This window comes from Podarcis filfolensis (assembly GCF_964270895.1).
Source record: "Podarcis filfolensis genome assembly, chromosome: 11".
In the NCBI taxonomy this organism is placed as follows: domain Eukaryota; kingdom Metazoa; phylum Chordata; class Lepidosauria; order Squamata; family Lacertidae; genus Podarcis; species Podarcis filfolensis.
The window spans coordinates 19,956,572-19,976,899 of NC_139613.1; the positions used below are offsets into that span (position 1 = coordinate 19,956,572).

The 20,328-nt window shown below is 44.0% G+C and overlaps 1 long non-coding RNA gene across 2 annotated transcripts; it reads left to right on the forward strand.

The window, feature by feature from the left end:
• Window positions 1-5,887: 5,887 nt before the first annotated feature.
• LOC310744697 lies at window positions 5,888-15,857 on the forward strand. 2 transcript variants are annotated; one of them, XR_014539665.1, is made up of 3 exons: window positions 5,958-7,165; window positions 9,114-9,380; window positions 15,389-15,857. It is a non-coding gene; the product is annotated as an uncharacterized lncRNA (long non-coding RNA). The 2 variants fall into 2 exon arrangements; XR_014539664.1 differs by lacking the exon at window positions 15,389-15,857 and having other exon boundaries at window positions 5,888-7,165; window positions 9,114-9,523.
• Window positions 15,858-20,328: the final 4,471 nt, after the last annotated feature.

Below are 20,328 nucleotides of genomic sequence, written 5' to 3' on the forward strand. Positions count from 1 at the left end.
AGCTAACATTCTCTTTTCCCTTCCTTCCCCACAACAAATACTCTGTGAGGTGAGTGGGGCTGAGAGACTTCAAAGAAGTGTAACTAGCCCAAGGTGGTGATGGACATATGAGGTGGGTGTTGGTGTGTTTCAGTATTTCCATAACAAGTGATAGCACAGACCATAGATAAGAAGTGAAACTCCTGGGCATTTAAAGATCTTGGTATCAGACAAAGACTGCATATGCACCATACATGTAAAGTACCTTCAAAGCACCTGACTTCCTCACCCCAAAATCCTGGGAATTGCAGTTTGTTATGGGTCCTGGGGATAAACTACAGTTCCCAGGCATCTTTGGGGGAAGCAATGCGCTTGAAATGTGTGTTGTGTATGCAGCCCCAAACAACAAGGAAGGAACGGAAAGAAAGAATAAAAACATGAGATAACTGAATGGGACTTGATAAGAAAGAGGTAGCTAGTGCAAAGAACTGCAAACAGTGTAGTGATTAACTGCAGAAAATGTGTTGATTTTGATGCAGTTCATGATTCTGATTTGTGAATGGGCTGGTTTTAAACAGACAGCATGTTCAGCACCAATGATCCCATTGAAAACCATCTCATCCTGCAGTTTAATTTGCAAAACAGTCATCTAAGATGCATTATTATAGTCATTATTATTAGCAAGTGAGGTCAGTGGAGTTGTTCCCACTCCCATTTTCCCGTCAAGCTATTAAAAAGGTGAACATTTGCTCTAAGCCTTGCAGTTATTTCAAGGGTCACATAATTCCACAACACAAGCACAATGCCTGCATAGGAAATAACATGAAATCTGCATGCAGAACCTAACATTTGTTGGTTACACACATAGAATGGGTTTGTGTGGAGATCTTGCTGCATGTACACATTTTTGAATGCCACAACCAAGCTGCATAAGTTGGCAGGATATCAATGCTGTCAGAATGTAGATTTGCTATTAGAGATAATCATAGAGATACTTTTAAATGCTTTGTTTTATAAAGCGATGTAAGTAGGTTTCAGGGCTAGGATGCGGGGTGGGGTGGGGATTCAAATGCGCAATGAAACATCAGTGTAGGAAGAAAACGTTTGGTGTTTTCTTTTTCATTGCCGTGGGTTTTTTAAAAAAATAATTTTATTACCATTACTAACAACCCAAAAGTTCAGTAGCAGGGTATTCTCAGTCTACATAGTCAGTACTGACATTTGCAGAGAGGATTGAATAGGCAATTTAATTATTTTAGATAATTCTTGATAGACTTGAGACCAGAATAGTGAAACCCAAGGGCATTCCCACCCAATATGGTGCTGTTAGGAGACCCCCTCCACTTCTCCCAAGGCTACAATTCCCAAAGTTCCCCGTGCAGAAGGATTGATTGCTAAACCACTCTGGGAATTGTAGCTCTGTGAGGGGAACATATGCCTCATAACAACTATCAGCACCCTTAACAGGCTACAGCTCCCAGGATTCTTTGGGGGAAACCAAGAAGTGGTATCATCGTGGTTTTAATGTAGAGTGGTACCTCTGGTTAAGAACTTAATTCGTTCTGGAGGTCTGTTCTTAACCTGAAACTGTTCTTAACCTGAGGTACCACTTTAGCTGATGGGGCCTCCCACTGCTGCCACGCCACCACCGCACGATTTCTGTTCTCATCCTGAAGCAAAGTTCTTAAGCCGGGGGTACTATTTCTGGGTTAACGGAGTCTGTAACCTGAAGCGTCTGTAATCCGAGGTACCACTGTATGGTGTGAAGTTTGTTACTGGCTCTGCTGTCGACAGCTGTGATTAGCCAGCAGAGAAGATGGACAGCAAAGATTCCAGGGGGTCTCTGGGTGATTGGAAATTTGGAAATATGGCTCTGAAGGACACAGAACATTTGGGCTACAGCTTTGGATATTGGGGAGCAGAAAAAGAAATATTAGTAGGGTTGTGCCCAACCTTGCCCTAGTGATCAGCCTCCTGTGTTCCTATCCCTACCTAGAGATGATAGGGATTAAACCTGGAACCTTCTGCATGCAAGGCCGATGCTCTGTCACTGAGCTATTCCCCCTCCTTTTCCTTGGAACAGCCTTACGGCAGTCTTGTGGAATGCAGGGACTTCTCAAGACCTATTCCTTCTGACTCTCATTTTCTCATTTGTACAAGGTGCCTCTGCCTCAGAATCATTGCCCAAGGATTGGGTCACAACATGGAATTTCCCCACATGGTTCCATACAGCCTAGGATGAACTTACATGCACCTACCCACTGGCATTGTGTCCTTGCAAAACCATGGCCGGGCAATCTCTTGCAACGCTTTCCTAAGCACTTTATTTGCCACCTCGGCAAATCTTATGAGCAGGCCATTAGTCACGGCATTGTTTTGTTTTTACCCGAGTAAGCAGCTAATTATCAGATGCAAATGACGGCTGTTGTGTCTCAGTGCCGATTATATTTTGGGGATATTATTTAATGAAGAGCAATCAATCTGAAGTATATCAAAGAGAAAAATCTGTTATTTGTTTGGGAAACTGCTTTATATATGTTTGCTTTTGTGCATAAATACCATTCTGGGAAATGTTGATGATGATGTTATGAGTTTGCTGTGGTTGAGTCAATTGCTAAATAACTCTGGCAGTGCCAGCTCCAGATTTTGGGGGACTCTTGCTCAAGATACCTTCAGCTGGGTTCCCCCTCTGAGTGTCTCCACTTCCTTCTCACTGTTGCTACTGCCCATTTGCTTGCCTTGTTTCTCTGGGCTATCTCATGTCTCAACTTGGCTACAGTCTTTAGGGGAAGCTGACTGCAGCAAGAGCACCTACTGCTAGGGCTTAGTCATGTCAGGCAAGGCAGGTTTTCAAGAACAAGGCAGGGTGTTTCAGGACCCTGGACAGAGCACTGTAGAAGCTGCAGGGAGAAGGAGGCTGCTGTTTGCCCTGGAGCATCTTGCAGCCTTTCTCAACCTGTGGGTCCCCAGATGTTGTTGAACTACAACTCCCATCACCCCTAGCTAGCAAGGCCAGAGCTCAGGGATGATGGGAGTTGTAGTCCAACAGCATCTGGGAACCCACAGGTTGAGAACCGCTGAAAGGAGTGTTCTAAGTTTTTGTCCATTATTGTCCATTATTGCAGCCATTGCTTTCTATGGCATAGGGTTATGTGAGGGCTGCACTGGGACTCTGTTTTCCAGATCCAAAAATTCTGGCAAAGCTACATCTTCCCACCTGGAAGGGGAGATGGGGCTCCATTACTGGTGCACCTCCCCCCAATGTCTTATTCTGAGCTTGACTAGAGATCAAGGCTGGAGAACTGGACATGCAGTTTGGTCCAATCTGCATGGCCACAAAGAGGGAGAGGGTAGGGCAGTGGTTTGCTGCTACTCCTTTTTCCCATCACTAAGAAATTTCCCATCAGGAACTGTCTAGTGCAGCCAAGGGAGCTTATGGTGATCAGCATTTACAGTGAGTCCCTTTGAAGTATGTTTGTAGGTGCAGGTTGGATCTAAACCACATCTGCAAATGGCTATTTATTTACCTTTAGGCTCCAAAGCATTCTTTAAGCAACAGTGAATCTTATGGATGCTGAGAGTGGCAGAAGTCACTCTTACTTGGGCATTTGATTGATGCATTGTTCTTCTTTCATACCCCCCCCCATGATTTTTACTGGTTGGTTTGCTTCCTCTGCCTTCTGTTTCGCTTCTTTTGTGGAAAGCTGGTCTTTTAAACTCAGCACTGCATTTATGGAAAACAGTTCTGAGAAGAGATGAAACTGGGGCATCCAGAAAGACACTTTTCTCTCTACAGAGTGGGACCACAGCAGGTTGTATCACTGAGATGAAATGTGGAATTCGGTGACACACACAGATGGAGGGAGGGTTGCTTCCCTGCTGCTCTGTGTTTTATAGCAGAATCCTAGGCATATGTACCAGAAATAAGTCTCACTGCATTCAGTAGGGCTTCTCCACTCCTAGTTGTTGTTTTTAAATTAAAAGTATACATATTTTTTTAAATGTGGACTGGCCCTAATGAGATTCAAGTTGGCTTAGATGTGTGAGCAAAGGTTCATTTTAGGAGACTGCGGAGAGTGAAATTCCTCCCCCTCCCCACCTTTGCAGAGAGTACAAAGAATTTGTTCAGATATCTTACCTGCTTTCAAGAAGGGCTGTCAGCATAACTGGATTTGTCATGATAGTTCTATTAACAGGACCAGTGGTCAGAGATGATGGGAATTGTAGTCCCAAAACAGCTGGAGAGCCGAGTTTGGGGATGCCTGCTTTAGAGAAGGGAGTGGCCTTCAGATCTTGCTAAACTTCTCCTCCCATTATCCCTGACTATTGGCCAGGCTTGCTAGGGCTGATGACAGCTGCAGCTCAGTATCATCTGGAGGACCACAGGTGAGCCTTGAAAGAAGAGTTATCCCTTCCTTCCTTACACCCATTCATCCTTTCACTGTTATCACCTTTGCATTTGGTCCATCCCCCAGTTTATCTATGGTGAGCAGAAGAGCTATGAATGACAATCATGATATAATTTCTTTTACAATGGCAGATCTAATCTATTCCTGTGACAGAGGGTGCATCAAGGTTCCATCAACTCTTTTGGCATACAAGACACGAATGACAGCAAAGCTATGAGTGATTGTGAAAGATGAGCACAAATCACTCTGCTGCAGCTTCAGCGGGGGAAGAATGGGCATTGAAGGAAATAGTTCTCTTAGAAATCAGGGAATCACAGGGTTGTATCCAACAGAGTCATCTCGTTCATGCATGGAATTCTGTTAGTGCAGTGGAACATCGCGTCCCTCTCCTTTTTCCTTTTTCCTTTTTCCAGGCACCCACCAGATCTGTTCTGGGGGTTCCAGATGGGACAATTTTGTTGCATATAACCCATACAGCTAAGCCATCTAGTCCAGCCCCCTACTTGACTGGAAATTACTGGTAGATAGCAGGATGATTTGCAGAAGATTGGCAAAGTTTGCTGACTCCCAATGGTTTAATAGAAGCAACAACAAAACATACTCCCACTCCCAAATAATCCATAAATGCTAGAAGTTCCATTTTCTCATTTTACATGAGAGGGAGGAAATCTCAGAAACTTAAATCCCAGGGTCCTGGTTTGGACACCATGGGAAACTGTTCACCGTGGAAAATTGTACTCTAAGAAACCAGGAAGTTGCTTCTCCTTTCGCACCAAGAATGCAAGAGGGGGAGGAAAAGAGGGTTGATTCAGCTTTAGGGTGCAATGGAGATATGGACCTGAATATGATCTCTCTCTCCTCTCCTCTCCCATCTGTACAGATCCTAAGAAATAGCATGCCTAACTTGGCTCTATTCTTACTTGAAAGCTCTTTGCTCTCTTAGTATGATGCATTCTGAATCAGGCTGTTCGATGGCAGCTTTAGCACAGATGGGGGAAAAGAAAAACCTCCTTGACATTTAGGCTATAATGAAACATCAAATAGAAAATATAGCTCATTAACCTCAAGGGATGTGTGATCAGGGCATTTGGATCCATTAGACTGGGAAGTGCCATACTTGCCTAATTGGAGAGCATGATATTCAGGAAATGTGTTCCCTTTATAAATAAAACAACTGGAGATGCTGCGTTATCTATATGCCATTTGTGATTTTGAGCAAGGCAGGTACATCAAAAAGTAAATAGCCTAATGAGATTCAAGTTGGCTTAGATGTGTGAGCAAAGGTTCATTTTAGGAGACTGCGGAGAGTGAAATTCCTCCCCCTCCCCACCTTCGCAGAGAGTACAAAGAATTTGTTCAGATATCTTACCTGCTTTCAAGAAGGGCTGTCAGCATAACTGGATTTGTCAGGATAGTTCTATTTTTAAAGGAATGTCCCAAACCAGCCTCTCTGCACCAAGGCAGTTTTAATTTGGCATTCCTTTTCAGCCTTTAGTTTTTCTGTAACACTCTCAAAAGCAGTAGTCGTGATGGGGCTAGCAGCTCAGCAAAGGAAAAGGAGATAAAGGCTTGTGTAGTTTGCAAAGTAGATTAACATATGGTGAATTTGCTGGGATTCCGTGTCTGGCTTTCATTGTTTTATGGGGGTCTGTAGAACTGGTGGACTGCAATTATGCCCAAAACTTCCCCATCATTGCTTGGAGGTCTCTCTCCTAGGTTCTACCCCCACTGTCAAAAGCATCATAAATGTCACATGCTGGGAATTACAAATGGGTAGAGTGCCTTTGTGCCCAAGTCCTGCTTTTGGTCTTTCATGGGCATCTGGTTGGCTACTATGAGATCAGGGTGGTAGATTAAATGGGTCATTGGCCTGATCCAGCAAAACTCTGGATCCTTTTCATGGTGATCATTTTTATTTGTCTTTGGTGGAGGGGAAAGGGATAGCAGACAGAAAAGGGCTGGCACTGCACTCCTTCATTGTTGTTGCCACCCCAATCTCCAAGCAGTGTGAAATTTTAGGAGTCCAGGCACTTACCCGGGGTCTGTGTTTCCTTTGGAAATGAGGCACAGCAAAGACTGTGGTGTCTTTATGATATATGGTTTATTTACACATCTATACAACCTGAGTCTAGATGGAGGAAAATCCCAGCATTACATACCAGACAGAGGGTCCCTTACTTCTCCCACAGGTGCAGCAGGCTTGGCTCTAAAGACAGAAATCCTCCATTCCCCTCCTCTCATTCTTTGTTACAGCCTGCTACCATCAGCCCACATCATATTCTGCCCCTTCTTCCTCTTTGCTGCTGCTAACCTAGTGAAACCATTTCCCTCCCTCCTATGTCATCCAAACCAGAAATCCTAAACTCTTCTTGTCTCTGCCTGTGGCGTTTGTACGGAGCCCCCGGTCGTCTCATGGACTATTGACCCGTACACCACTAATCCGCTGCCACCAACCAGGTCGTCCCCAGTAAAATCACTTCAGCCTCAGTCAGGTTCTCAATTAATAAAGAAGAGTGTGTTTTATTTCAGACACAAACAAACTTTTCCGGCATTCCAAACATTGTTACCCTTTACTTTCTTAGTCTTATTTTCCTCTATCTCTTCTACCTCCCCTCACTCAAGAACCCACTGCCCTAACTGTCTCTCTATTTCCAACTGCCTGCCAACTGCTTCTCCAACTGCCTTTCCCAACCAGCCAACCCACTAAAACCAACCAACTACCCACCAACAACTCCCAACAACAACTCAAACCTCGGGCTAAGCCCTTTTATACACAGGTAGGCTCCGCCTCCGGCTTTCCTATCGGTCTGTATTTTTAACCCTATCTCTACCCCCTGTTCAAACATTTTCTAAATGAATGGGCAAATGCCACACTGCCCACTAACACACAGCTTCAGGAGGGGCCCCACACCAGCACTAGCCTTTGTTCTTCCAATGATCCCCACTCAGCTAGTTCTGCCAAGCTGGCCTGGCTCACTAGCATAAGCTGAATCCAGGGGTTTCTGTGTTCAGCACGGTTTAGTCCAACCTTGATTAATTCTAACTTTTACTAAAGTCAAGAGTTATGAGTGACTTACACCCACATGCTCTGGCACCCTTAACCTATAACAGTATTAAATTGAATGCTCAGAGAACCGTGTCATGAGTTTCCATTCCAAGAATTTGGCATTAATATTGAAGAAGTGCAGTGCATCTTGTGAGTGAGCAGAAGGGATCCTTGATCATCCCATATGGTCACACACGCTAACAACATTTTGAAAATAAATATCGGTCCAGAGAATATGCTTACTTTGAAAGGCAAAATAGGGTTTGGTGTTTTACTAGGGACAGGTGTCCCCTCCGAAAAAGAAAAAGGGGGAAAGAGGCTTTCCCTAGTAAATAGAGGCTTTGTTTTTGTTTTAAAATATGGACCACTTACAAGTATATACAATGTAACCTGAAATAGTTAAACATATCACAAAAAGATAATTGGAAAAATGAAGCAGCAGAAGTCTGTGAGAACATAGAGGTATCAAATTCAACCTTAAAGCAAAAAGGTATGTTTCTAAGAGACACCTAAAGCAAATAATTCATGGTGCCTTGGGAGGTTCAGAGGGAAGGAATGCAGAAGAAATGAATTCAAAGTGCATCTAAACACACACACCCAAAATCTCCTGGGAACTGTAGCCTGTTAGAGGTGCTTGAATTGTAGCTTTTAAAGTAGAAAACTACAGTTCCCAAGTTTCTTGTAGGGGAGTGCTTTAAATGTATGATGTGTCCATAGCCTGAGTTGGAATTACAAATTTCACATCTGTGCAACTGTAGATGCTTGGATGTCCAGATGTTTTGCAGAAGCATCGGCAAGGCTATCGATTCCTTTAAAACAGGAACTGCTCTCCTGTAGTTCTTGTTCGGAAGATGCTTTGTCAAGACGGCTTTGATCCCAATGACATTTATTGGAATTATAATTGACTTCATGATTTGTTTCTCCTACAGCTTGTTGGCCAAGTGAGTTTGATTGGTTGGCTTGGAGAGGGGGGGGGAAGTGTTGCCCTGGAGTTTCCAATATGAAGGATGATTGATTGAGAAGCTATTTGAGCAGACACTGTTCAGATGACAAGAACACTTGATTTACTCGCAGTCGCTAGCTGTAACTGGGAGCTGAGTACATGCTCAAAGGCTTAAAGTGACAACTGCAATAGAATAACCCTCATGTCTTAGCCCAAAATATCCCTTGGCTATGAACTTCACAGCTGTCTTATTGTCCTACTCTGTACAATAATTTAAGAAGAATAAGAGATTGCTCTCTGATTACTAATGGTGCCTGAGGCCCAGATCTCAACAGAGGTACACAACACCTTTTGAAAGCAATGTAAGGATGGAGAAAATTTTGTTTTTCAGTGCCAACCAAGCTAATTCACAGTTCCTGGACCTATGAGCTGATGAGAAAATAGCTAACAATGGGCTAAACACCTATGTAGTTTGTGATGCCTACAGAAATCTATATTTTAGGGGCAAATGCATACAGAATTTGTACAGAATGTGTATATTAGGGAAGAGTGTGCATAAAATTGCATAGAACTTAAATGCAATTTAGGCAGAATGGGGTTAATAAATAAACTGTGGTGAATGGAATGGTAAGGTATTTATTTTTGCATGTGTATGAAACTGACACAGAAGAGAAATAAACTGATATATTCCATCCCTAAGTTTATGCAATCATTCCTTTTTTCCTTCTTTCCAAAGCACTTGTAGACCCAGCTGACCTAAGCAACTTGGTTGCTAACAGAATGAAATATCTGTCTCTACAAATCTGAAGGGTACAAACCTCCTGGCAGTACCCAGTCATTTACATGGAGCTCATTTGGACATCGCTGAACATTCGTTCTGCAGCTGTCCTTGAACCACCTCTGCGAACGCAAACACAAGGAAATGGAGCCACTCGCCTTTCGACTGAAACACCAAGTGGTGGTTGCTTTTGCAGAACCACAGTGGTTTCAAGAATGCCGAAAAGTATATTTGCACCAATTCTTGTCGTCACCACTTTAAGGGCAGAATGAGGGTTTTAATCTGTGTTAGCTAAGCCCTGGTTTAGTTCTTGTTCTCATTTAATTTGGAATAAAATGTGATGGCACAGGTGGGGTTCTGCAACAAAATAGTGCAGCATGGAATGCTTCTGTTGAGGGTTCCATTCCATTTCCTGCCCCACCCCTTAATTCTCTTCTCCAACACACAGTTACTATCCCCTGACAACGTAGTGATGGTAGGCAGGGGGATGGAGGAATCAGATGAGCGACTGTTAGGGAATCTTATGATAAAGGGCAGAGTGATGCTACTTTTGTTACTACTATTGTTATTACTAATGTTATACATAAGCAATGACTCTGACAGCCTGAAGATTGGAAACAGGGGAAGGGATAAGTCGCTTTTCCGCACAAAGGCATCCGACACAATCTACAAAGTTTGAAGCCAGACACAAAATTGGTCACATTTCTCTTATCTGCTCTGCATTTAGCAAAAGTCGGTGGAAGACTGTTTTCCAGCCTAATTGCCAGGGAGTGAGGCATCCTTTGAGGTGACTTGCATTGGGAAGGGAGCAATAACCCTCTCTGTGTGCTGTTAGTTTCATGATGATCACCTCCTCCTGCCAATTAGGCTTGAAAATATTTCAAGTGCTTTTTCCCCAAGCCTAATTGCTGCTGTGGAGTGTGTGAGAGGGTATGAATCTCCCTCCCTCCCTCCCCTTCTCTCTCTTTCTGTATGTGCATTAGAGAGAGCGATTGAAAAAGTTTGTGTGCGTTGCATTGGGCTGACTGTCCCATGCACCCCAGAAGATTAATCCTGAGGGAATGAGGTCCTCGGGCTAAAAGGGCATTTCCTGTTTCTGATTCCTGACAATGCTGGGCCAGATGGACCAATGGTGTGATTCTGCATAAGCTAACTTTCAATATTCCAGGCAAGGTTGCCATTATACATTTACATTTGCACTCTCTTGTGAAAAGCTTTCTGCCAGAAGAAAGTAACATAAAATAAAGGGTTCTAGGTAGTCCTCTGCTAGTTCTCTACTTGTAGGGAGTTGTGTGGCTTCCTTCCTTCCTTCCTTCCTTCCTTCCTTCCTTCCTTCCTTCCTTCCTTCCTTCAGAAATGATAATCCCCATTTGCCATCCAAAGTCATCAATGCATTCTACCATCTCTGGATTGCATGGTGAGGCCCCAGGCCCTGCAATTCCCTTAGATAATAAACACACAAATGTTTAGGAGGTTAATGGGATGAAATAGGCCAGAACTTTATTGATTACAGAGGTGAGTGGTTTGGCTTAGGCATTGGGTGAATCCAGACTATATCCTGACTCCTGCCCATCTGCAGGGAGTCTCATAAGGGTAAATCACCGGTAGGGGGAGCCCTATGATATACATCAAATCAGGGCACCCCCATGGTCCCCTATGGGGTCATGGCATGGCCCTAGCCCATGCCCAGGCTTTGGACAGGATCCACACCTCCAGATCCCTTTAACGGGATACCCTTAATGAGGAGGGGCAGGCGGAGGCAACAACCTCCCCTCCCATAAACAAGACTTACCCAATGCCTAACCTTACAAAGTTGTGACGATTGCTACAAGGTAGGCGAAATCCAAATGGCTGGTGCCAATTTGCCAAGTGGGAAAATTCCTACTGGACTGCCAGTTGATTTGTGTGGGGTCTTCCCAATAAAGAGAACCTTGAAAGCACACTCCCCACCCAAGCAAGAGCTGGCTTCTTGCAGTCATTTATATAGGCAGCCTTCTCCATCAAGGAGGTCTTGTTCCAATGCACATTAGCAGCGGCTGGCTGGAAATGTTTAATGCCCATTTCCTGGCTGTGTGCCAATCAGGACAAAAAACTTAGAAGGGAGGAAGAAAGAGCAGCAAGGAGAGAGGAGGTAACCATTTGGCTTCATTTCAGGATATTAAATGTTGGCTCTGGTGCCAACCTTCCGTTGTTGGGGTGTGTGTGTGTGTGTGTGTGTGTGTGTGGTGTGTGTCTTAATTTCAGATTCATGGCTAGATTTCATCACCAATAGGGGAGTTGCTGTGAAAGCAAATGCAGATCTGATTGTCTCCTTTTGTTTGCTTTTCTTCTGAGGGAAATGAACTATCTTTAGCTGCTCTGAAGTTTGAAATAACAAAAGGCTTCCCCTCCCCTGTAACACAGAGGAAACAGCTGGCAAGGGACCCCTCTCCCAATTTCTTGATACCTTGATATCTGGAGCCATCCTAGCAAACTAATGCTGATGCGAATAGATGGGAAGCCCCAGAAAAATCCCCTGATATTGAAGTGCTTCTGAGTAGAGCAGAATGATGGAGAAATATTTACTGAACAGAAAAACACAAAGACGCTACCTTTGGGCACAATAAGTTACGGTCAAAACTCCCACAGTGGCCCAAACTGTAAGGAATTACCAAGTGCCCAGAGAATGAGTCTTGAAAGGGGAAGTTGGTTTTGCAAAGGAAGAAAACATCTGGGAAAATTGGGAGCAGATTTCAGCACAGAGCTAATGCCCACCCCCCAGACTGCTAATGCCCTCTCATGATGCATTTGACATCATGGCTATAAACAATTAGAGACAAAGCACAGTGATGAGCCAATGTGTATTCTCCTCCACCCACACTTTGAGTAAATGCTCGTTGATCCATTTGATTCTTTCCCCACTTCATTGCCTTCTCCCCAAGAGCATACATTGCCTCTCCCTTAAGCCTCCTTTGGGACATGAACCAATCAGATGGAGAGACAACACAGTTCATTAGCAGAGCAAAAACTTTGCAAACAGAAGGTCTCAGGTTCAGTGCCTGACACTTCCAGTTTAAGAAAAGAAGGTCCAGTTACAGATAAGGAGAGCAGACACAATTCTGCTCAGCTGAATACTTCCCTGGAGAGGGACCAGAGCTCAGTGGCAGAGAAGATATTTTGTGTGTTGAAGGTGCCCGATTCCATTCCTGGCATCCCCTGTTAAAATGATCAGATTGGTTGGAGCATGGGGCTGATAAAAACAAGGTTATCCCAAGTATGGGATAACTTCATATTCCTGCATTGCAGGGGCTTGGACTACTAGAGGATGCTCAGGGTCCCTTCCAGCTCTGTGATTCTATGAATTCTATGTGACAGACTTCTTCTTGATTACCTGGAGAGTGGCTGCCGGTCAGAGTACACAACACTGGGCTTGGCGGACAAATATTCTGAGCTGGTCTTAGGCAGCTTCCCGTGTGTGATTTCTTACAAGCTTTCAAGAGGTTTGTTGTTGTTGTTGTTTAGTCGTTTAGTCATGTCCAACTCTTCGTGACCCCATGGACCAGAGCACGCCAGGCACTCCTGTCTTCCACTGCCTCCCGCAGTTTGGTCAGACTCATGCTGGTAGCTTCGAGAACACTATCCAACCATCTCGTCCTCTGTCGTCCCCTTCTCCTTGTGCCCTCCATCTTTCCCAACATCAGGGTCTTTTCCAGGGAGTCTTCTCTTCTCATGAGGTGGCCAAAGTACTGGAGCCTCAGCTTCAGGATCTGTCCTTCCAGTGAGCACTCAGGGCTGATTTTCTTCAGAATGGATAGGTTTGATCTTCTTGCAGTCCATGGGACCCTCAGGAGTCTCCTCCCGCACCATAATTCAAAAGCATCAATTCTTCGACGATCAGCCTTCTTTATGGTCCAGCTCTCACTTCCATACATCACTACTGGGAAAGCAGTGTCATACATCAAGAGGTAAGCAGTGTCAAAAGACATTGTGCAGCCCAGCTGAGGCACCCCCAAATTTCCCTAGTAATAAACTGATTAATATTTCAGTCGAGCCCTCTAGTATAGTAAATACTACCTGAGCAGTTTCCCTCCAAAGCCAGCTTCTCCTCACAGCAGTGATAGACAGCCTGGGCTGTCAAGATGGCGTCTCATTCTTTTAAGATGGGAGCTTGCAATGTCAAGCAGGCCAAGCCAGGTTCATCACAGTGCTTAAAACATTTCCAATCTGCTTCTGGTGTTTGCATATACATGCTGATACGGCTGGTTTGAGTTATACTCAGGATTCCTATCATGGCAGACAGTAATGAACTGCAGGCTTTGATACTGGGAAAGCATCCTGATCCTCTTTTCAGGTTAATTAAGCAGCTTCTGGCTTCTCTTCTAGCTCAGTCCCTATAGATGCATTTGGAACACAATGTTTATTGATGGATCAATTAGGAGAGAAGCTTCTCCAAGCGTTAGTTAACAAAAAAAATTGAGGGGGAGGGAGGATTTCGCAGTAATGTTAGAAATAATTTCCTACTTTCCAGAACAGAGGGATATGTCCTTATTTTAGCTTCCTTCCTAGTTATCCCTGTGTGATTTAGAGGTTGCCCCATCACCTCTCATCCTGCTTTGCCTTCCATACTCACTTTGGCTTCGGAGCACGTGAGCCTAATTATTCTTTTCCCCGAAAGTGAGACTCATAATATTCTGCTCTTGAACATGAGCACATGCAAGCCAACCATTCTGGAAGCTCTCTTAATTTTGCCAGCCACAAAGCTTCAATCTACCCACTTCAAACAGATCCAGAAATAAAAGGAGGTGAAATTAGAAAGCGGTGATTCCCCACACCCCAATATATGCTCTGAATTTCTCTCTCTAATTGTACAGTTTTTCTTAAAAAAAACAAAAAAAAAACTTGCACAGATCAAATACTTCAGTTATCTAGAGCTCACATTCCATCATACAGGATCTTGGAAACACCACTGGCAAACCTCCCTTCAAAAGGCGAAGATCACAAAGCTAGCCATACTCAGATTCTTTTTCACAAAGGGCGGCAAATGTGTTCCAGCAGCCTTAAGGGTTTTCAACGCAAAACCCGTTTCCCAACTCCTGTACGCTGCAAATGTCTGGCATAATGGGGACCTGCCAAAGCTAGATGGCTTTCAGGCAAAATTTCTACGATCTCTGCTGCAGGTACCCAACTGTGTCCACAACTCCATACTTCTGTTAGAAGCTGGTGAATGCCCAATTTCAACTAAAGTGTGGTGGGCTGCCCTAAAACATAGGCTCAGGATTTCAGTGTTTGATCTAGGGAAGGGTTTGTACCAACACCTGACCAATGAGGAATTTGTCAGCAAATGGCAGAAAACCATGGCTAAAAAAGCCCCCTCTATTGGTCTGTCACCCCCCCCCAACTGTATTACCTGGGTTGTGAAGGCACCCAAAAGATGTTAAAGCAAAGATTATGGGATAATGCAAACAGTGACTTGCGATCTCAATCACACGCAGTCTGTAGTCTGCTGGCAGTCGGGGTACAATATGGGCATGTCTTTAAGTTAATATCTTACATTAAAAACCTGACAGTACCAAACTATCGAAGGCTTTTCACCAAAGCCAGACTAAACGTCTTTCCTTCTGCAGTGTTGGATGGCACGTTGAGAGGAGTTCCCTACCAGGGCAGACTTTGGTCGTGTGCACAAGACATCGATTCCATAAAACATATTTTGTTGCACTGTGCAAAATATGAGCAAGTCAGGGCTGAACTGATGCTACCCTTGCTGGTACCTTCCTCTGGGAAGGCTTGTCTGAATTAAAACTTCTTCAATAGGCATTGAAACTCCAGTGAGCCATTTTTTGACTGTAATCTTCTGCCTGAAGAACTAGTAATTTGAAGTAAGTATAACTTGAGTTTGTGGATCATAAATTTTGGATTAGCACTGTCCAATGTGTCTTCGAAGGCAAGGGATGAGAAGGGGAATGCCAGTTTAGGGATTACTCAGTGAAAATATAAACACAGACATGTGCTTGGAATATTGAAAATGGTACTAGAAATTTGCACCTAACTTTGCTGAAGCTGCAGTGGACCAAGTATTATATTTCTGAATATTTGCTTGTGGCAAAATGCTGCATTTTTGACTATGGCATGTGAATGAATTGGTTCAGGGAAGGTGGAAAGAACAGGAAAGAGGGATTGATTCCATCTGGCATACCGTGATGGAACAATCAACACAGTGTGGCACTGAATACCTCTCTTTGTTTTATATTTAGCAGCCTAGCAAGCCGCCTTATGCTGGATCAAGCCACTGAATCTGAACATAGGTGTATGTTGCTCAGAATTATCTACAATGATTGGCAGCAATGCTCCTACTTGGAGATGCTGGGAATTGAACCCAGAACCCTTTTCATGCAATGCCTATGGCTAAGGCAAGTTATAAATAAGACATACTAACAAGAAAGCACCTGTTCTTTGTACTGATAAACTCCTGTGGAAGTGGTAAACAACAAGGTTAGTTGATTAGACATCGTCTATGTGATTTGACAAAACTCAAATGACTAAGTGAGGTCACGGTCTGCCACCTTTCTTGTTTCTTCTGACCACAAAGCCATTGAGCTGGTCTCTGAAGAGGACTGGAGGTTGTTTTCCAAGCAGCAATATGGCTTGTTGGAAGGTAGCAAATAAAGTTCTTAATGTTATCGCCAGTGTTTACATAGCCATTTTGTGGCACGGCCATTCCAAGGAGAGCAGCCTGCCAGCTTTACAGTTGTACCTTGGGTTACAGATGCTTCAGGTTACAGAATCTGCTAACCAAAATAGTACCTCGGGTTAAGAACTTTGCTTCAGGATGAGAACAGAAATTGTGCAGCAGCGGGAGGCCCCATTAGCTAAAGTGGTACCTCAGGTTAAGAAGTGTTTCAGGTTAAGAATGGACCTCCAGAATGAATTAAGTTCTTAACCCGAGGTACCACTGTAAATGAAAAGAGTCAATAATACTTGCAACACCCCAAATGAAGAGATAAGACTCAAGTCTTTGGGGGATTAAAAATGAGCAACAACATTTCTGGGGTTCTCTTTCCACTCCCTGCCCTCCAGTGTTGGGTGTCCAGTGTGAGGCATATTTGTCCTTCTTTCTCAGCATTTTTGGGGTGTGCTCCAGAGCCTATGCCTGCTATTCCTCCTACCCGTGGTCCCACATTTATGTACTGAGGGAAGTTTAAGGTTGTATTCATTGTAACACAAAGGAGATTGCTTGACAGAACCCTTTCCCCTCTTCCTCCCACCACAAACTATTCAGAGGGTTATCTTGACCCTTTGGAGCAGATTTGGGAATGGTGTGGGGGTAGAAGAGTGTGGGCAGAGACCCATTGTGTTAGTGCAATGATTTAGTTGAGTAGAGCTCTTACTCTCATCAACCCATGGCTAGCCCAAAACATTTTTTTAAAAATAATTTTTATTAGAATTTTATTTACAATATAACATAAACCCCCACCCCCAATACACAATCCACCCTCATTAAATGTGAACATAACATATTGTGAGCATAACATACAACAATACAAACAACGAAATAAAGGAAGTTTTTATTTCGTTTTTCATTTCTTTTATTTCGTTGTTAGCCCAAAACGTTTTGGTACCAGAGGCAGAGCAGTCAGCTGTGCCCTTTTCCCTTCTAAACCAAGGTGCCCAGGGCTAGTAACACCTGGAACAACAACAACAACAAAAAGTCCTACATGCAGAAAAGCCTCCTCCCTAGCAGTAGAAAATACAATAATAACAAATCAAACTAATGATTTGTTGCCTTCTTATGACAACCATAATCCACTGCCTGAGGTAGCTGTTTCACTGTCTAATGGTAGGGCTAGCCTTATTAAAACTCCATGAATCTTGTTGGGTTTGTATGGATGAGTTGATGGACCTCAAGGTAAGGCCCTGCTCCTATTCCTTCTAGCCTCATGGCACTGAAAGTTCAGGTCTGAGGAACCCTCCCTTTCCCTGAAAAGATGTCACACAGTGCTCGCCAAATGTTGATTTCTGTTTTCTTCCCCTGAACCAGCACAGAATCTTTAGCCCTTCCAACGTTGCTGAACTACAACAACCGTCATCCCTGGCCACTTGCCATACTTCCTAAGGGTAATAGGACTTGAACTACCTCAGGAAAACCAATGATTCCCTGCACCTGATGCAGATTCCCCCTGCCACCGCCACCACACACATGAGGTAAAATATTTCCATTCAGTCCCAGTAACAGAAAACTACTTGAATCCACACGGTGTTTCCATATAAACCAAAGGGAGAAAAGGGAGGTGCATCTCTGATTTTAAAGACTCTGCATGTGGCTGTACTGGAAGTCGCTCTTCATTCTGTCCTCCTCCTGAGGTGTTGGGTACAAAACTGCTCCCCTTCAATGCCCAACCGGAGGGTTCCCTGACAAAGGAGAGTCATAAAAATGAACGCCAAGATTCTGTTCCAGCGCCCCTTTGATTCTGCCCAGATTGTGGCATGATGACAACCGTTCCGTATTAAAGGCATTAAGAGTCACAAAGACCTCACGCTGACCTCTTAAATCCAGATAATAACAAAGGAACATCAAGGTCCTTGCCCTTTGAAACTCATGTAATGCCAGCAGATGAAGCGGCAAATCATCTCAAGGGACTGTATTGAAGCCTAAATATCTGAAATTGATTCAGCTGAGCTCTGGCAGATGTGCCAAGGCCTTGGGCTGGGGAGCTGCATGTGCTTTTGTGCACCCGGGTGACACTTGGATCAAAGCTATTGTTTTGTTTTGTTTTTTTAGAAAGAGGCACCATCATTTCCCAACAGCTGTCCATGTTTTTCTTTACAAATTACACTGCACGAGGGCAAGTCACATGGCACTTCTCCTACAGGACAGCCACAGGGAAAAGAGGAGCTTGGCCTGACTTCTACTGCCAGTGACCCATGCCTGGCTGATCTGAGCATGTGCTGTGGCAACATGGAGTTGTTTTGGGGCACTACAGTTTAGGCATGTGGCAGAAGCAGCTGGAAATCAGCACGGAATATATATTTCTCTTGCAATCCTGACCACCATGCTTTTTTATTGTGTGGCTCACCCTACATGCGTGCATGCACTCGCACGCACACACACACACACACACACACAAACACACATCCCATCGTTCAGCCCGGACACTGAGGTCCAGCTCCGAGGGCCTTCTGGCAGTTCCCTCACTGCAAGAAGTGAAGTTACAGGGAACCAGGCAGTGGGCCTTCTCTGTAGTGGCACCCGCCCTGTGGAACACCCTCCCACCAGATGTCAAGGAAATAAACAACTATCTGACTTTTAGAAGACATCTGAAGGCAGCCCTGTTTAGGGAAGTTTTTAATGTTTGATGTTTTATCGCTTTATTATTATTATTATTATTATTATTATTATTATTATTATTATTCGGCTGGGAGTCACCCAGAGTGACTGGGGAAACCCAGACAGATGGGTGGGGTATAAATAATAAACTATGATGATGATGATGATGATGATGATGATGATGATGATGATGATGCCATACTAGGGATGAACCTACCTAATTTTCCTTTTCTGAAATAATACGCAAACAGAAACACAGCTATCCTTTGAAATGTGCATTTCTCATTTTGAAAATCCATTCATTGCAATTTTCAGACTAATCATTATCCCACTACCACTCCCTAGACTCCCAGCCTAGTTCCCTTGGGGAACTTGGCATCCTACCAGTCCATGACATCGTGCCATCGGCAGACTCTTCTTATGAACATTATGATGCCTGTCTGAAACCCAGAAGAGTCACTGCCAGTCAGTGTAGATGATACTAAGCTAGCTGGAGCAACGGTCTGACTCAGTATGAGGCAGTTCCCTACCTTCCTGTGGAGCTAAGCAAGCAGAGAGTTCCAGTGGCCACAAGAGTGGTGAGTTTTGAGAATTTCTATTCCACCTTAAGGAGCAGACGTGTGGAACTATTGCGTGTCACATGTCTGTTTACATTCCAGCACAGCTTGCTGGGAACTTCCGTTGTGTGTATTCCTTTTGTTTTTCCCTGTCTCTCTGAGAAGACGAAGAGAGAGAGACAACTTGTTTCTTTGTCCTGATTTATGATTAATAAATCTGTAGTTGTAGTATGCTTTCACAAGCCTCACGCCTATTCTTTGTGTGCTGTTCGATCTGCTGATAGTATGCCCTGGCTTTGAACCCCAGGTCGCTGATTTATGCGGCCCTCTGCATGCCAGCTTACTTCCCAAATGAATATCTCCATGAGCTTTTGGGTCAGATTGGGACTGTATTGTGGAGGAGTGTGGAGGGCAAGGATGAGGATGCCGTTGGACTGCAACTCCCATCATCTCTAATCACTGAGCGTGCTGGCTACGGCTGAAGGGAATGGGGAACCAACAATATCTGGAGGGGCATAGGCTCCTCATCACTAGTGTAAGGTGCAATCTGTCCCCCTGTGGAGTGGGGGCTGGGTTATGAGAATTCAAAATGAAACTGCTCAATGCTAGCACATAGCTATTGAAAAGCAAATCCAAATTCATAGGTAAATGACGCTGTTCAAAACTACAGAGGGAGTTCTATAACAATCCTCTCTCCTTGTACCAGAAGAAGATGTCTCTGAGGAAGACCTACCTTTCCTTCAAACACAGTGAGCAAACATCACATTTTCCTGCTATCAAGCACCAGCCTGCCTCTGTCTTTGCTCTCCTCGTCTCATTTTATGCTCTCCCCCTTTATCTCTTGACATATTTTGGCAAGACCTCTGTAGCTTGCGATGCCAATGCAATATATTTTGCGCATGAATTTCAATTAGAAGATGCTGCTTTGATGAATGCAAGACCGTGAAGGCTCGACCGCGGAGAGCCGAAACAGGTTATTCCCCTTTTCTATTTTGAGTTGCGAGAAATAAGCTCTACTAAATGGTCCTCAAACAAGAGAAAGCTGAAGATTCAATAACTATATGGAAGGATTCTGCTGAGAACAGATGGCAAGTGTGTTTGTCTTTTCATGCTCTTGTGAAAGGATAAGTTGCAACCCTAAGAGATTTCAGTTCTAGGACACGGCAGAAAATAGCTGACTATGAATGTCAATATGCGCCTTTTCTGCTTTGGCCAGTTGTCCATATAGCCTGACTCCTGCTGATACCATCTGGCAAGTCTTAAGGGCATCAGAAATGTTGGCGCCTCTTTCCTTAGTTGAAACTGTGTCTAACTG